Consider the following 12,791-nt stretch of genomic DNA (forward strand, 5'->3'; position numbering starts at 1 on the left):
GGTGCCCAGTCGTGTGCACCGATGGGGCAGCGAAGTGACAAGCACCACAACCCACAAAAAAGGTAACAAGGGCACTGAATAACACAGGATCTTCTCTTTGTATCTGGCAGGAACAACAAAGTTAAAATGCCCTAGTACCAAAATGTAGAATTAGTGCTACAATGGTCTTCAAGAGGACCTGCAATGCCGCTTCTGCCTCCCGTACCCTGGAGGCAGCACACAGGTCACGTGGTACTGTCATACTGCGGTGGGATGCACACTCGTTGACCTCTCATGGCACTACTCCACACTTCAGGGAGGACACTTTCCATTAGCTATGTTTTCTGATGACGTGTTGTGCCAGCCCAGTCCAACAACAGAACTCCTTTAGATCCAAACAGACTCTTCCACTTTCTCACCAGAAGTGAAACCAGGCTACGCAGACACTTTCACAATATAACAGCTGGGAATGCACTTTTTGGTAAAAAAAAAACACATTCCTTACTCCTAATTAATCAAATAAATGTCTCACTGAAGAACAGGGGCCAGCTTCGATCGGTAAACAGCCGTTACAATGACTTTTTTACTTTGTGATACCATTACAACGCATGCATTACCACGCATGCGTTGTACATCGCGAAGTCATTATTACACTTTTTTTTAGAACGCATGGACATTTACCACGCATGCCTTTACAACAAATTTTGTTGTGAAGATATGTATTGTAAATGACCATGCATTCTAAAAAACATATATACGATCCACGTTGTTGTAAGGAAACAGAGGCTGTTCGGTTTCCTCACAACGACGTGCACCGCCCCTCAGAGACGACGTGAAGCAGGAACCACGAGGAGAGAGGAACCACGAGGAGTGAGAGGTAAGGGGGATTGGGCATGGGGTGTTTTTTTTCTTTCTAGGGTTTAGGGTAGTGCAGTGGTGTTTGGGTAGTGTAGGGGGTCGTGCTGGGGTAGTGTTTTAGCGTTTAGGGTAGTGCAGTGGTGTTTGGGTAGTGTAAGGGGTCATGCTGGGGTAGTGTTTTAGGGTTTAGAGTAGTACAGTAGTGTAGAGGGTCGTGAAGGGGGTAGGGTTTTAGGGTTTAGGGTAGTGCAGTGGTGTATGAGTAGTGCAGGGGGTCATGCTGGTGGTAGTGTTTTAGGGTTTAGGGTAGTGCAGTGGTGTTTGTGTAGTGTAGGGGGTCATGCTGGGGGTAGTGTTCTTTGGTTTAGGGTAGTGCAGTGGTGTTTGGGTAGTGTAGGGGGTCGTGCACGGGTTGATTTAGGGTTTAGTGTAGAGCAGTTGTGTTTGGGTAGTGTAGGGAGTCATGCTGGGGGTAGTGTTTTAGGGTTTAGGGTAGTGCAGTGGTGTTTGTGTAGTGTAGGGAGGTGTGCTGGGGGTAGTGTTTTAGGGTTTATGGTAGTGCAGCGGTGTTTGGGTAATGTAGGGGGTAGTGCTGGGGTAGTGTTTTAGGGTTTAGGGTAGTACAGTGGTGTTTGTGTAGTGTAGGGGGTAGTTCTGGGGGTAGTCTTATGGGGTTTGAGGTAGTGCAGTGGTGTTTGTGTAGTATAAGGGGTAGTGTTTTAGGGTTTAGGGTAGTGCAGTGGTGTTTATGTACTGTAGGGGGTCATGCTGGGTTCTAGTGTTTTAGGGTTTATGGTAGTGTAGTGGTGTTTGTGTAATGTAGGGGGTTGTGTTTTAGGGTTTAGGGTCTTGCAGTGGTGTTTGGGTAGTGAAGGGGGTTGTGCTGGGGGTAGTGTTTTAGGGTTTAGGGTAGTGCAGTGGTGTTTGTGTAGTGTAGGGGGTTGTGTTTTAGGGTTTAGGGTCTTGCAGTGGTGTTTGGGTAGTGAAGGGGGTTGTGCTGGGGGTAGTGTTTTAGGGTTTAGGGTAGTGCAGTGGTGTTTGTGTAGTGTAGGGGGTCATGCTGGGGGTAGATTTAGTGTTTAGGGTAGTTCAGTGGTGTTTGTGTAGTGTAGGGGGTCGTGCTGGGGTAGTGTTTTAGGGTTTAAGGTATTGCAGTAGTGTTTGTGTAGTGAAGGGGGTCATGCTGGGGCAGTGTTTTAGGGTTTAAGGCATTGCAGTGGTGTTTGTGTAGTGAAGGGGGTCGTGCTGGGGTAGTGTTTTAGTGTTTAGGGTAGTGCAGTGGTATTTGTGTAGTGTAGGGGGTTGTGCTGGGGTAGATTTAGGGTTTAGGGTAGTGCAGTGGTGTTTGGGTAGTGTAGAGAGTCGTGCTGGTGGTAGTGTTTTAGGGTTTAGGGTAGTGCAGTTATTTTTGGGTAGTGTAGGTTGTCATGCTGGGGGTAGTGTTTTAGGGTTTAGGGTAGTGCAGTGGTGTTTGGGTAGTGGAGGGGGCAGTGTTTTAGGGTTTAGGGTAGTGCGCCCAACCAGCCACAATATCCGTGGACAAAGGGGATCCTGACTCTTTTGAACGCTCCGCCAATTGAATAATTTGGGTCAAGGGCCCTACCACATCCAAGACCTATCAATCCCTTTCTTGGGATCCCTCATATACTTGGAGAAAAAGGTACACAGTTTCTCATCAATTTCAGGCGTGTGTGCCACCTTCCCCTTCAGTGAGGGCCTGGGGCATTCTCCCCTCATCCTATTCCTGACCTCCCTTTCAAGGGGTTGATGGACTTTCCTCACCACATATTCTGCCCCTTTGGTGTCAGGGGTCCACTCCGCCGACCTAGGATGGTAAATTTGGGTAGGCTCTAACATGTCCGAGTGGACCCCGTCCCCAACCTGGGATTGAGAGGAGTGGGACTCTGGATGCCAGGTACGCCCTGAGTCCTTATCGTCATAGGAGGAGAAATCGGCCTCCGATAAACCCTCTCCCTCTAAGGGAAACCTGCCGTCGGGGTCTACAATAGTGGTGACAGCGTCGCAATTTTTTCCGGACTCCTCCTCCTCCCGGCAGGGTGCATGCTTTAGTGTTCGCACATTCTTGAGGAAGGTCTCCGTAAGTTTATCAAATCCTTCCAAGTGCCCCGCGTTATGCTTAACGGCTCTTTTATTCCCCATCTGGGAGCTACTGGGACCCGCCACCACCAGATCTGGGTCACTGAACACCCCAGGGATGCTTTTCACCAGCTTATCAACCTGATCCCTAAGAGGAGCCATCACCCTAGAAATAGCCAGAGAGAGGGCTTGGTCCACTGCTGGAGGGAGAAGTTGGGGGGCCATTCCTCCTCCACTTCCTGGTAGGAGGAGTAAAAATGGTCTTCTGGAGAAGACATGATAGCAGAGGGTGTGAACACAGAACAAATGCCCTTAAAATCCTTTAGGCTGCCCCCTCGCCGGTGCTCCAACAGCTGGGCTTTCCCCGAAGCTGTTATAAGAATAGACTGAGTCGCAATACCAATTACCACCACCAGGTGGCACTGGTCACTAACGTGACTGTGTGAGGGAATTACCGCGTAGCGGTGTAAAAATTAGGCAAGGGTTGGTAGGGAATCAAGCAGACACTAAAGGAGTGACTGGATTCCCAAACGCACGTAAAGACCAGTAGGAGCGTCGACGGACCTGCCTCGCTTGGACCAGACGTGCCTGACAGGATCTCACCGTGCGCAGAGTGCACAGTGGGAGAAACTGCGAGGGGGAGAACGCTCTCAGGCAAGAGCCGGCTGCGCAGGGACTATGAAACAATGCTATCGCAATAATGCTAATAACGTGCACAAGAAACTGCTATTCAAACAGCAACAACGTCAGATTAAGCCAAGAATGTAAGGAATGCACTTAACTGATGAGCAGTGAAGAAAGAGGAAGTGGAAGGGACGTCATGATATTATATACGATGGACTGTGATATGATTCGACTATAGTTGCCTTGGAGACAACCCCCCTAATGGTTCATGGGTTGTGTAGTCTTTTGTTTAATGACTGTTGTGTTACGTTTTCTTTGAACTGCTATGCAAATAAAGTGAGGAAAGATATGCATAATCCTCGCCATAGAATTAATTAAACTTTATTCGATCTGATTTAGAAACATAGATCATAAAAGTGTACATAAAAACAGTAAATCCTCTTTCCTAATACAATACAGTGAGAATTGATTAAAACCAGTAGGTAAAAACGGGTGTTACAAAGCCCGGTTCAGAGCAACTTCAGGTTAACAGAATTGTAAAGTTCAGTGTTTCACAAGATCAATCTCATGTACTTCGTGCAAAATACGCAATAAGGGGTCCAAGTAAGATGTAACGCTCCAATACCTGACCAGTCTGCACTATATAAAACTGCAGAAAAAGTAAACATAAAAAGTGTTTTGCACACTTCTGTAATTGGGATACATGTGGGCTACATCTGGGTGATATTTGTGCTACATTTGGGCTCTTTTTTCTCTGGTGGTCATCTTGGGAGACTTATTTGTTATGAAGTTTCTTAATTTCCTCATTTACTGCAGTCTCCTCAGTAGGAAATTCTTTCAGTTTTTTACTTTGATTCCATCAAGAAGGCAATCAGATGTGTCACACATTTGCCATAAATTCAGAATGTTAGCACTGTAGTTGTTCATTAGATCACTGTAGTAAAGCTACTGCTCACCAGGTAGTTAACTGGAAGTCTACTGCTGGTATTGAAAGTGATTGTTTCAGTCTGCATGTCCGAATTTTCTAATGAAATAGAAGAGGATTTGAGATCTCAATTAAAACATGCCCTAAATTTTCTTTCTACAGCACTAACCATAATTTCTATGACAAAATGAACCCCCTCATGTTGTTCCTTTTTAAATTAAATGTTTTAAGAGTTACCAGTTTATTCCAATCAAGATGGCTTCAGGTGTGCCATAATTTTGTTATAAGTAAGACTGAAGCGCTCTAGTTGTTCTTTAGAATACTCTGGGAAGCTGCAGTAGAGCACAAAGGCATCAACTGACAGGCTGCACCTGTTGAAATATAACAGGAAGACTTTTGAGATCACACTTGAAACATGTTCTAATTTTTCTTTCTACAGCACTAACCATCATTTCTATGACAAAATGAACCCCATCATTTTGTTCCCTTTTAAATTAAATGTTTTAAGTGTTACCAGTTTATTACAATCAAGATGGCTTCAGGTGTGCCATACTTTTGTCATAAGTAAGGCTGTTAGCGTTCTAGTTGTTCTTTAGAACACTCTGGGAAGCTGCAGTAGAACACAAAGGCATCAACTGAGAGGCTGGTCCTGTTGAAATATAACAGGAAGATATTTGAGATCACACTTAAAACATGTCCTAATTTTTCTTTCTACAGCACTAACCATAATTTCTATGACAAAATGAACCCCCTCATTTTGTTCCTTTTTAAATTAAATGTTTTAAGAGTTACCAGTTTATTCCAATCAAGATGGCTTCAGGTGTGCCATACTTTTGTTATAAATAAGGCTGTTAGCGCTCTAGTTGCTCTTTAGAACACTCTGGGAAGCTGCATTAGAACACAAATGCATCAACTGACAGCCTCTGCCCTTGTTGGATGTACATTATTTACTAAGAAAGACAGACTTCATTCTCACATGACTGAGAAAGGTAATCTGAATTTACATAAAATATGCTCTCATTTTAGCTTCTGTTTTCTCTCAAATATGATTCATGATATCCCAGCAGAAGGTTTTTCACACGGTAAAATCACCTTAGAAGATATCACAATTCTTGAAATTAGTATGGTACCATCAACAAATGACTTCTAATGTAACTAAAGTCTGTTATCACCCTTTATTGTTCTCCTTTTAGTAACCCTCAAAATCTTCGATTCACTACAATGCATTTCAATGGGGTACTATCATTCATATTGGTCCCAAGATGGCTGCCAGCAATTCCAGGATGAAGTGCTGACAGCCAATCAGATCTCACGATGAGATGTGTCGTTAGGCTCCGCCCAGATATTGAAACTTTTTCTTTTTCTAATTTCTCATGAACTACCAAACGGATTTACACCATTTAATAAAAAGGGATCTTTCTGAACCAATGGCTACCTTTTCACCAAATTTGGGGTAATTTCCTTCAGCAGTTTGGGCTGTAGTCGTGTCTAAAGGTCCCTATGGGAATTAACATGGAGAAAATATGTTTTGACACCCCCCTTTTTCACGGCCCCCGCTTGCCGAATCACCCCTGAAACATTTAAGATAGGAGCTGACCGGAGCGCCCCACGAGTTTTGAATATTTCGCAAAGATACGTCAACCGACGCCAAGGTTATTGGGAAAAGTATGTTACGATTTTCCTATGGCTAATAGGTCCTAACTATACCTACCTACTGGCGACCACCAGTAGGTTATATATATATATATACACACACACACACACACACATATATACATATATATGCATTATATATAATGCATTTTATTGATAACAAACATAATTAATGAATCATTGTGTTCTGTCCAACCCCCAAGTTTGGCTATACACAAGTAAGAATCGATGTTTACAAGTTTGTACGGAAAATAAAATTAATGAAGATTCATTTATTGAACTTGCGAAAACGAGAGGGAGTTCAAATGGAAACATTAGAACCACTGGAAAGCTTAACAGGTGCTGATCTTGAAACCTTATGGAGTGCATATGAATTGGCAATGGATTAAAACTCCCAAGAGCAAGTAGGGATCCAGAACACACAAATGCTAGAAGAAACAGGCATCGAACAGAGGAGCTGTAAGAGTAATTTAAAGGTAAAATCCAAGATGATACCACGAACACCGCATGACGGAAATGATACTTTTCAAGAACTTATAATTGAAGATTTGAAACAGTTACAATATGAGAGATTCAGAGGAAATAGGAGGAATCTCCAAAAGATCAGTGGGAAGCAATTATTGGCATGAAAGATGATGAAACCATCATAATAAAACCCTCAGACAAAGGGGGAAATGTGGTGATCCTTAATAAAGAACAATATGAAAGAGAAGCTCTTAAGCAGCTCCAGAATCTGGAACACTATTCACCTATCAGTAAAATGGACTACGAAAAAAGCATCATATCCTTTCAGGAACTGATCAATAAATGGAAGGATAAAGGAATCTTGGATCATGAAGCCTATACCTTTGTAAATTGTGAATATCCAGAAGTAGCTACTTTTTATCATCTGCCGAAGGTGCATAATGATAAGTACCTTCCTCCGGGATGACCAATAGTGTCCTCTAAGAATAGCTTGTTGGAGAGCACTTCAATGTATATTGACCACTTAATTTCCCCTTTGGTTAAAGATCTTAGCTCCTTTATAAAAGATACGAAAGACTTTTTGAGAATTATACAAGGTTTCTGATGTTTCTGTTGGGAAGAGGAAATGTTGCTAATAACACTGGACATCACAAGCCTCTATACGAGTATTGAACATAAGAATGGATTAGAGGCTATGAAGTTCTTTTTACAGAAAAGACCACTAGAACTACGGGACCACAACTCACTGCTAATTGAACTTATATGGTTTTGTCTAACCAATAACATTTTTACCTTCGCAGGCCAGCTTTACATACAAAAACAGGGCACCACGATGGGCACGTGCTTCGCCCCAAGCTAGGCGAATCTTTTTTCGTGGGCTGGTGGGAGAAGCACGTGGCCTGGGCAGGAGCCAATGAAAAGTGGGTTGACAATGTGGTTTTGTGGACACGCTATATTGATGATTTATTCATCATCTGGCGTGGACCACAAAAAGAAGCGGAAGATTACATTGAAGCACTAAATATGAATAATTGCAATCTTCGCTTCACAGGCTTTATCAGTAAGAAGGAAGTCATGTATCTGGATTTGAGAGTATATGTTGAGTGAGGTGCCCTTCAGACTGCACTTTTCCTTAAATCTACTGCTGGAAATTCGATTCTACATGCGGGAAGTTATCATCCAAGGAGTGTAGTGAATAACATCCCCTTTGGGGAATTCTTAAGGATAAAGCGAAATTGTTCAACCCAAACTGAATATGTAATGGCTAAGAAACAAGCTAGATTGAGATTTGACAAACAAGGGTATCAAAAGGCAGTATTGGACAGAGCAGCAGGAAGAAGCGATAATCTACAGCGCAGTTCACTGTTAGCAGATCAATCAGATACAGCAGAATTAAAGAAAGGAGGAATGCATGAACACACTCATGTGAGATTCATTGTGGTATTGCAGTAGCAGCGGCAGCCCCGGTCACAATTCGAGTATTAGACTCACTTTCCTCTATACAATTGGAGATCTTAATTTTTGCTTTAGACATGCCTGGCCCAGTATCATGGAATGGGGCTTTGATATATAGACCTCCAGGCTCGAAGGTACATTTTGTCAATCAATTGCTAGAATTTATTGCACCTCATGTACTAGCGGCAGATAACTTCATCCTACTTGGTGATTTTAACTATCATGCTGAACTGCCGCTTGACCCCGATACAGTTCATCTTACTGGGGCTATGTTAACATTGGGTTTGACACAGAAGGTGTTGGGACCAACTCACTCTGCGGGTCACACCTTAGACTTAATATTTACAAATTCCATTAAATTAAATATTAATCCTCCTCGCCCGACAATATGGACTGATCATTCCATCCTTAAATTTAGTATGCCCTCAACCATGCACACCAACGACAGCTTAAAGAAAAACACCTGGATACGGCCTTGGCGCAAACTTTCAACTGATACTTTTTTATCGCATTTTGGGCCTTTTTTACAAGGAGTGAAGGTGGATGCGGTTGATACCGTTGTTAGTAATTTAGAATCCTCCATCTCAAAGACCCTTGATAAAGTTCTCCCTCTCACAAGGGTCCAAGTAAAAAGTAAGGCTTCACCATGGTTTACCATGGCATTAAAAGCCGACAAACAAAAATGTCGGGCTGCTGAACGTCAGTGGAGAAAATCTAAGACTGACGAGCATCGCAGGAATTATATAAATTATCATTCAATCTATATGAATAAGATTAAATCTGCAAAAAGGATCTATCTTACTCAACGTATTAATAATGCAGCTCACTCAAGTAAAGAGCTGTATAAAATACTGAAGGAATTCACCGCTCCCCAGGTCGAGCAATCTTCCTTTGTACCTACTCAAGATTGGGTCGACTCCATTGCTCTGTTTTTTGATAACAAGATCAAAACAATTTATGCCTCATTTTCCTCACGGGCAGCCGACTCTGGCTGCCATAACATCAATGTGAGTCAACCCAGCCCCTGCTTACAATTAAATGACACCCCTTTATTAACTGAGTTTGAGCCCATAACAAGCATTGAAGTCAGCGAAAGTTTAGGAAGGATTAAGTCTGGCTCCCCTGCCGATCCCTTTCCTCCCCGCTCCTGTGCCAAAATGTTACCACTATTTGTGGATATTTTAACCTTTGTTTTTAATTTGTCTTTTAATCAAGCCACGTTCCCGCAAAGGTGGAAACTGGCACAGGGTAAGCCCATTCTCAAAAAAGCCTCAGCCGATCCTGGCGTGCCGGCCAACTATCGCCCTATCTCCTTGCTCCCCTACTTTGGGAAGGTATTGGAGTTCTTAGTCAATAAACGTCTTACGATCCATCTCGAAACTCATAGGCTCCTTGATCCCTCCCAGTCCGGCTTCCGTGCGGCTCATAGCACGGAGACCGCAATTATTGAAGTAGTGGACAATATTAGACTGGCCTTGGATCGTCGAGAATCTGCAATTTTGGTCCTTCTGGACCTATCGGCAGCATTTGACACCATCTCCCACAGCATTCTTAAACATCGTCTGTGGGAGATTGGTGTCAGAGGGAGGGCCCTGGACTGGTTTGCGAGTTACCTGGCAGATCGTTACACCATGGTTTCTGCGGACGGGATTGCTTCCTGTTCATACCCAGTAACGGTCGGGGTCCCGCAGGGCTCAATCCTCAGCCCAATGCTGTTTAATGTTTATCTGGCTCCGCTGGCCGATATCATCAGGTCTTATGGCTTTGACACACTATCATATGCCGATGATACCCAGTTGTTAGTGACTTGTGATCCTGACCAGTCTGATGTTCAAACTCGTTTCAAGAGCTGTTTGATTCAGATCAATGATTGGATGCACTTAAACAGGCTTCAGCTGAACGGTGGGAAGACAGAGGTCATCCTATTCGGGAAGGCCGAACAGCTCTGGACCTGTGATTGGTGGCCTTCAGAGCTGGGTACCTGTCCTTCGCCCAAGCTTGCAATCCGTAACCTGGGCATTACAATTGATAACTCTCTATCCCTGCAGACCCACATAAATCAAGTGTTGGGGACCTGCTTCGGTATTATGCGGTTGCTTCGTAAGATCTTTAAATGACTACCCATAGAAGCTAGGAAACCTTTGGTCCAGGGTCTTATCATTAGTCGATTGGACTATGGTAATGCCTTGTTTACTGCACTCAACCAGGACCTACTCTCTAAACTCCAAATTCTCCAGAACATGGCCGCTCGGCTTGTCTTGAATCTCCCCCCGCGCACTCCTTCCGCTCCCACTCTAAACACCCTACATTGGCTGTCAATTCGCCAAAGAGGGCGTTTTAAAATCCTTTGTCTTACGCATAAGATAATGCAAGGCACAGGCCCATTATATCTGGCGAAAAAACTCCAAAGTTATGCCCCAGGACGTTCTCTGCGGTCCAGTTCTAGACCTCTCCTTGTCCAACCTCGTGTTCGGACTGTCCGTAATGGAGGTCGTTCCTTTTCATACCTGGCTCCTTTGCTACGGAACAGACTTCCATTGGACTTACTTTCCATAACGGACCATCTACTCTTTCGCAGAAAGTTGAAGACCTGGCTTTTTTCTCAAAAAGCGTAGGCATATGAACATTATGTCACCGCCTGGTTTCTATGTCTTGGTTGCTAGCGCCTTGCGACCCCTGGTGATTTGTGCGCTATACAAAAATCTTTGACATTGACATTGACATTACGGATTTTACAGATAAATCACCAGAAATTACACAGATATTGAAACAGTATTGGAGATTACTGAAAGCGGACAACATAGTAGGAAATTTAATTCCAGACAATCCACTAGTAACCTATAGGAGAGGAACCTCATTGAAAGATCATCTAGTTAGGAGCCACTATAGAGCCAAACCGAAAAGAAAGGATGCAATCAGGGGAATCTTTCTTTGTAGGAAATGTAAGGCATGTAGGAGAAGCAAAAAGGTGAAAGATTATACGGTACCAGGTGCAAAAGCTAAAGTGCAAATTGGAAAATTCCGGAATTGCAATTCAGAATACACAGTATATTGCTTAGAATGTCCCTGTGGGAAGCAATATGTAGGGAGCACCATTCATCCCACAAAAAAAAAGAATTTTAGAGCATCTCCGGGCAATCAGGAATAAAGATCAAACGCATCCTGTTGCCCGTCATTTTGAATTCCATCATGATAATGACAGTGATCTGCTAAAATATTTCTGCCTAGATCAGGTAGAAGAGGAGAAAGAGGTGGAGACAGGGTGAAATGCCTACGTACCCTGGAGTCTAGATATATACTCAAGTTACAAAGTAAGGCTCCAAGGGGGTTGAACAACGAGGAAGAAATGTGGGTCCATATAGGCTAGTGCTTTTTCATTTAGTTTTGAAGTTAACTAATGGAATACAATTGGAATTAAGATCTACCAAGTTTGGATGAATTTGGTGTATGTGCTACCCCTTTGTAAATAATAATTTTTTGAAGTTATAATTTGATATGAGCGTTGTACATAAAATCTATGAGGGACTAACAGGCGGATGGACAGTGCCTATCCAGGGCAGAATGAGCTTATGTAATGAAGTGTCCAACTTGGATAGGATGTGTTGAAGCCCATTCAGGGCATATTTAAGTTGATCACGATGAACTTCGACAAACATATTGATTTGTAGATACTTTTGGTATTATTCTCTGCTATTAATTGCAGTGTACAAATAATGCACCAATTGAGATGCGTAAAAAGTATAATTTCAGTTAAAATGAATTGTAAATCGTAATTGTATTTTTGTAAATATGTAAATATGTCGTTGTAAATTGTGAGAGACTCGATGAGATCGAGAAGCCAAGATGTCTGCCCCATTAGAGGAAATTTATGAACAATGTGAGGACCTCTTTCCATGTCACTGTTTTAAGTAACTTGATTGAAAAGTGTAACTTTATTTAAACGCATGTAATGCAATGTGGAACTGACACTGAGGAAGGTGGAAACGCCGATATGCGTTTGTCAGTCTGACACCCGATTAAATTTAAAATTATAAATATATACTGGCTCCAGAGTGCACTCGATTAATAGCAACTTCGTTATGGGACAGTTGTGGTGAAGGAAAATATATATATATATATATTCACTGAAAAAACCATAGGTTTCAGGGGCGTTATAGTTAGCTGGACATTTCCCTCGTACAAAATCCTAGAAATTCCCCTGTTATAGTTAGTTCAGCTAACTATAACTCGCGCCCCTGCAATGCACTGCTGATGACATCACATATTACATCACTCATGACATGGTCAGTGACATCACTGATGACATCACTGATGACATCTCAAATGACATCACTGATGACATCACTGATGACGTCATCCATGTGATAAATTACTGCATCTTCTCACACCCTAATTTAACCGTTGATACACCGACTCAAAATTTCAGACGCCCATTCTCAAAACCATAGACACTCCAATACCAATAACTACATACCCACTTATTAACTCTTAGATCTACATACACCTCCACTCATTCACCTGTACAGTCACTCATACTTACAGTGACTCCGTACAAGACTATCATATGCATTTATACACCTACATAGACACTCACACACCACCAATCATCCATAGAGGTACTCTCACACCTAGTCAGTCATGAAAATAATTAATGACACTCCCAGTTACTCACCTATGCAGTTATACACACTCAAGTTCACTTACTCATAAAAATAGTACCACATTCTTACGCTCT

This window comes from Triturus cristatus, chromosome 2_1 (genome assembly GCF_964204655.1).
Source record: "Triturus cristatus chromosome 2_1, aTriCri1.1, whole genome shotgun sequence".
Taxonomy (NCBI): Eukaryota; Metazoa; Chordata; class Amphibia; order Caudata; family Salamandridae; genus Triturus; species Triturus cristatus.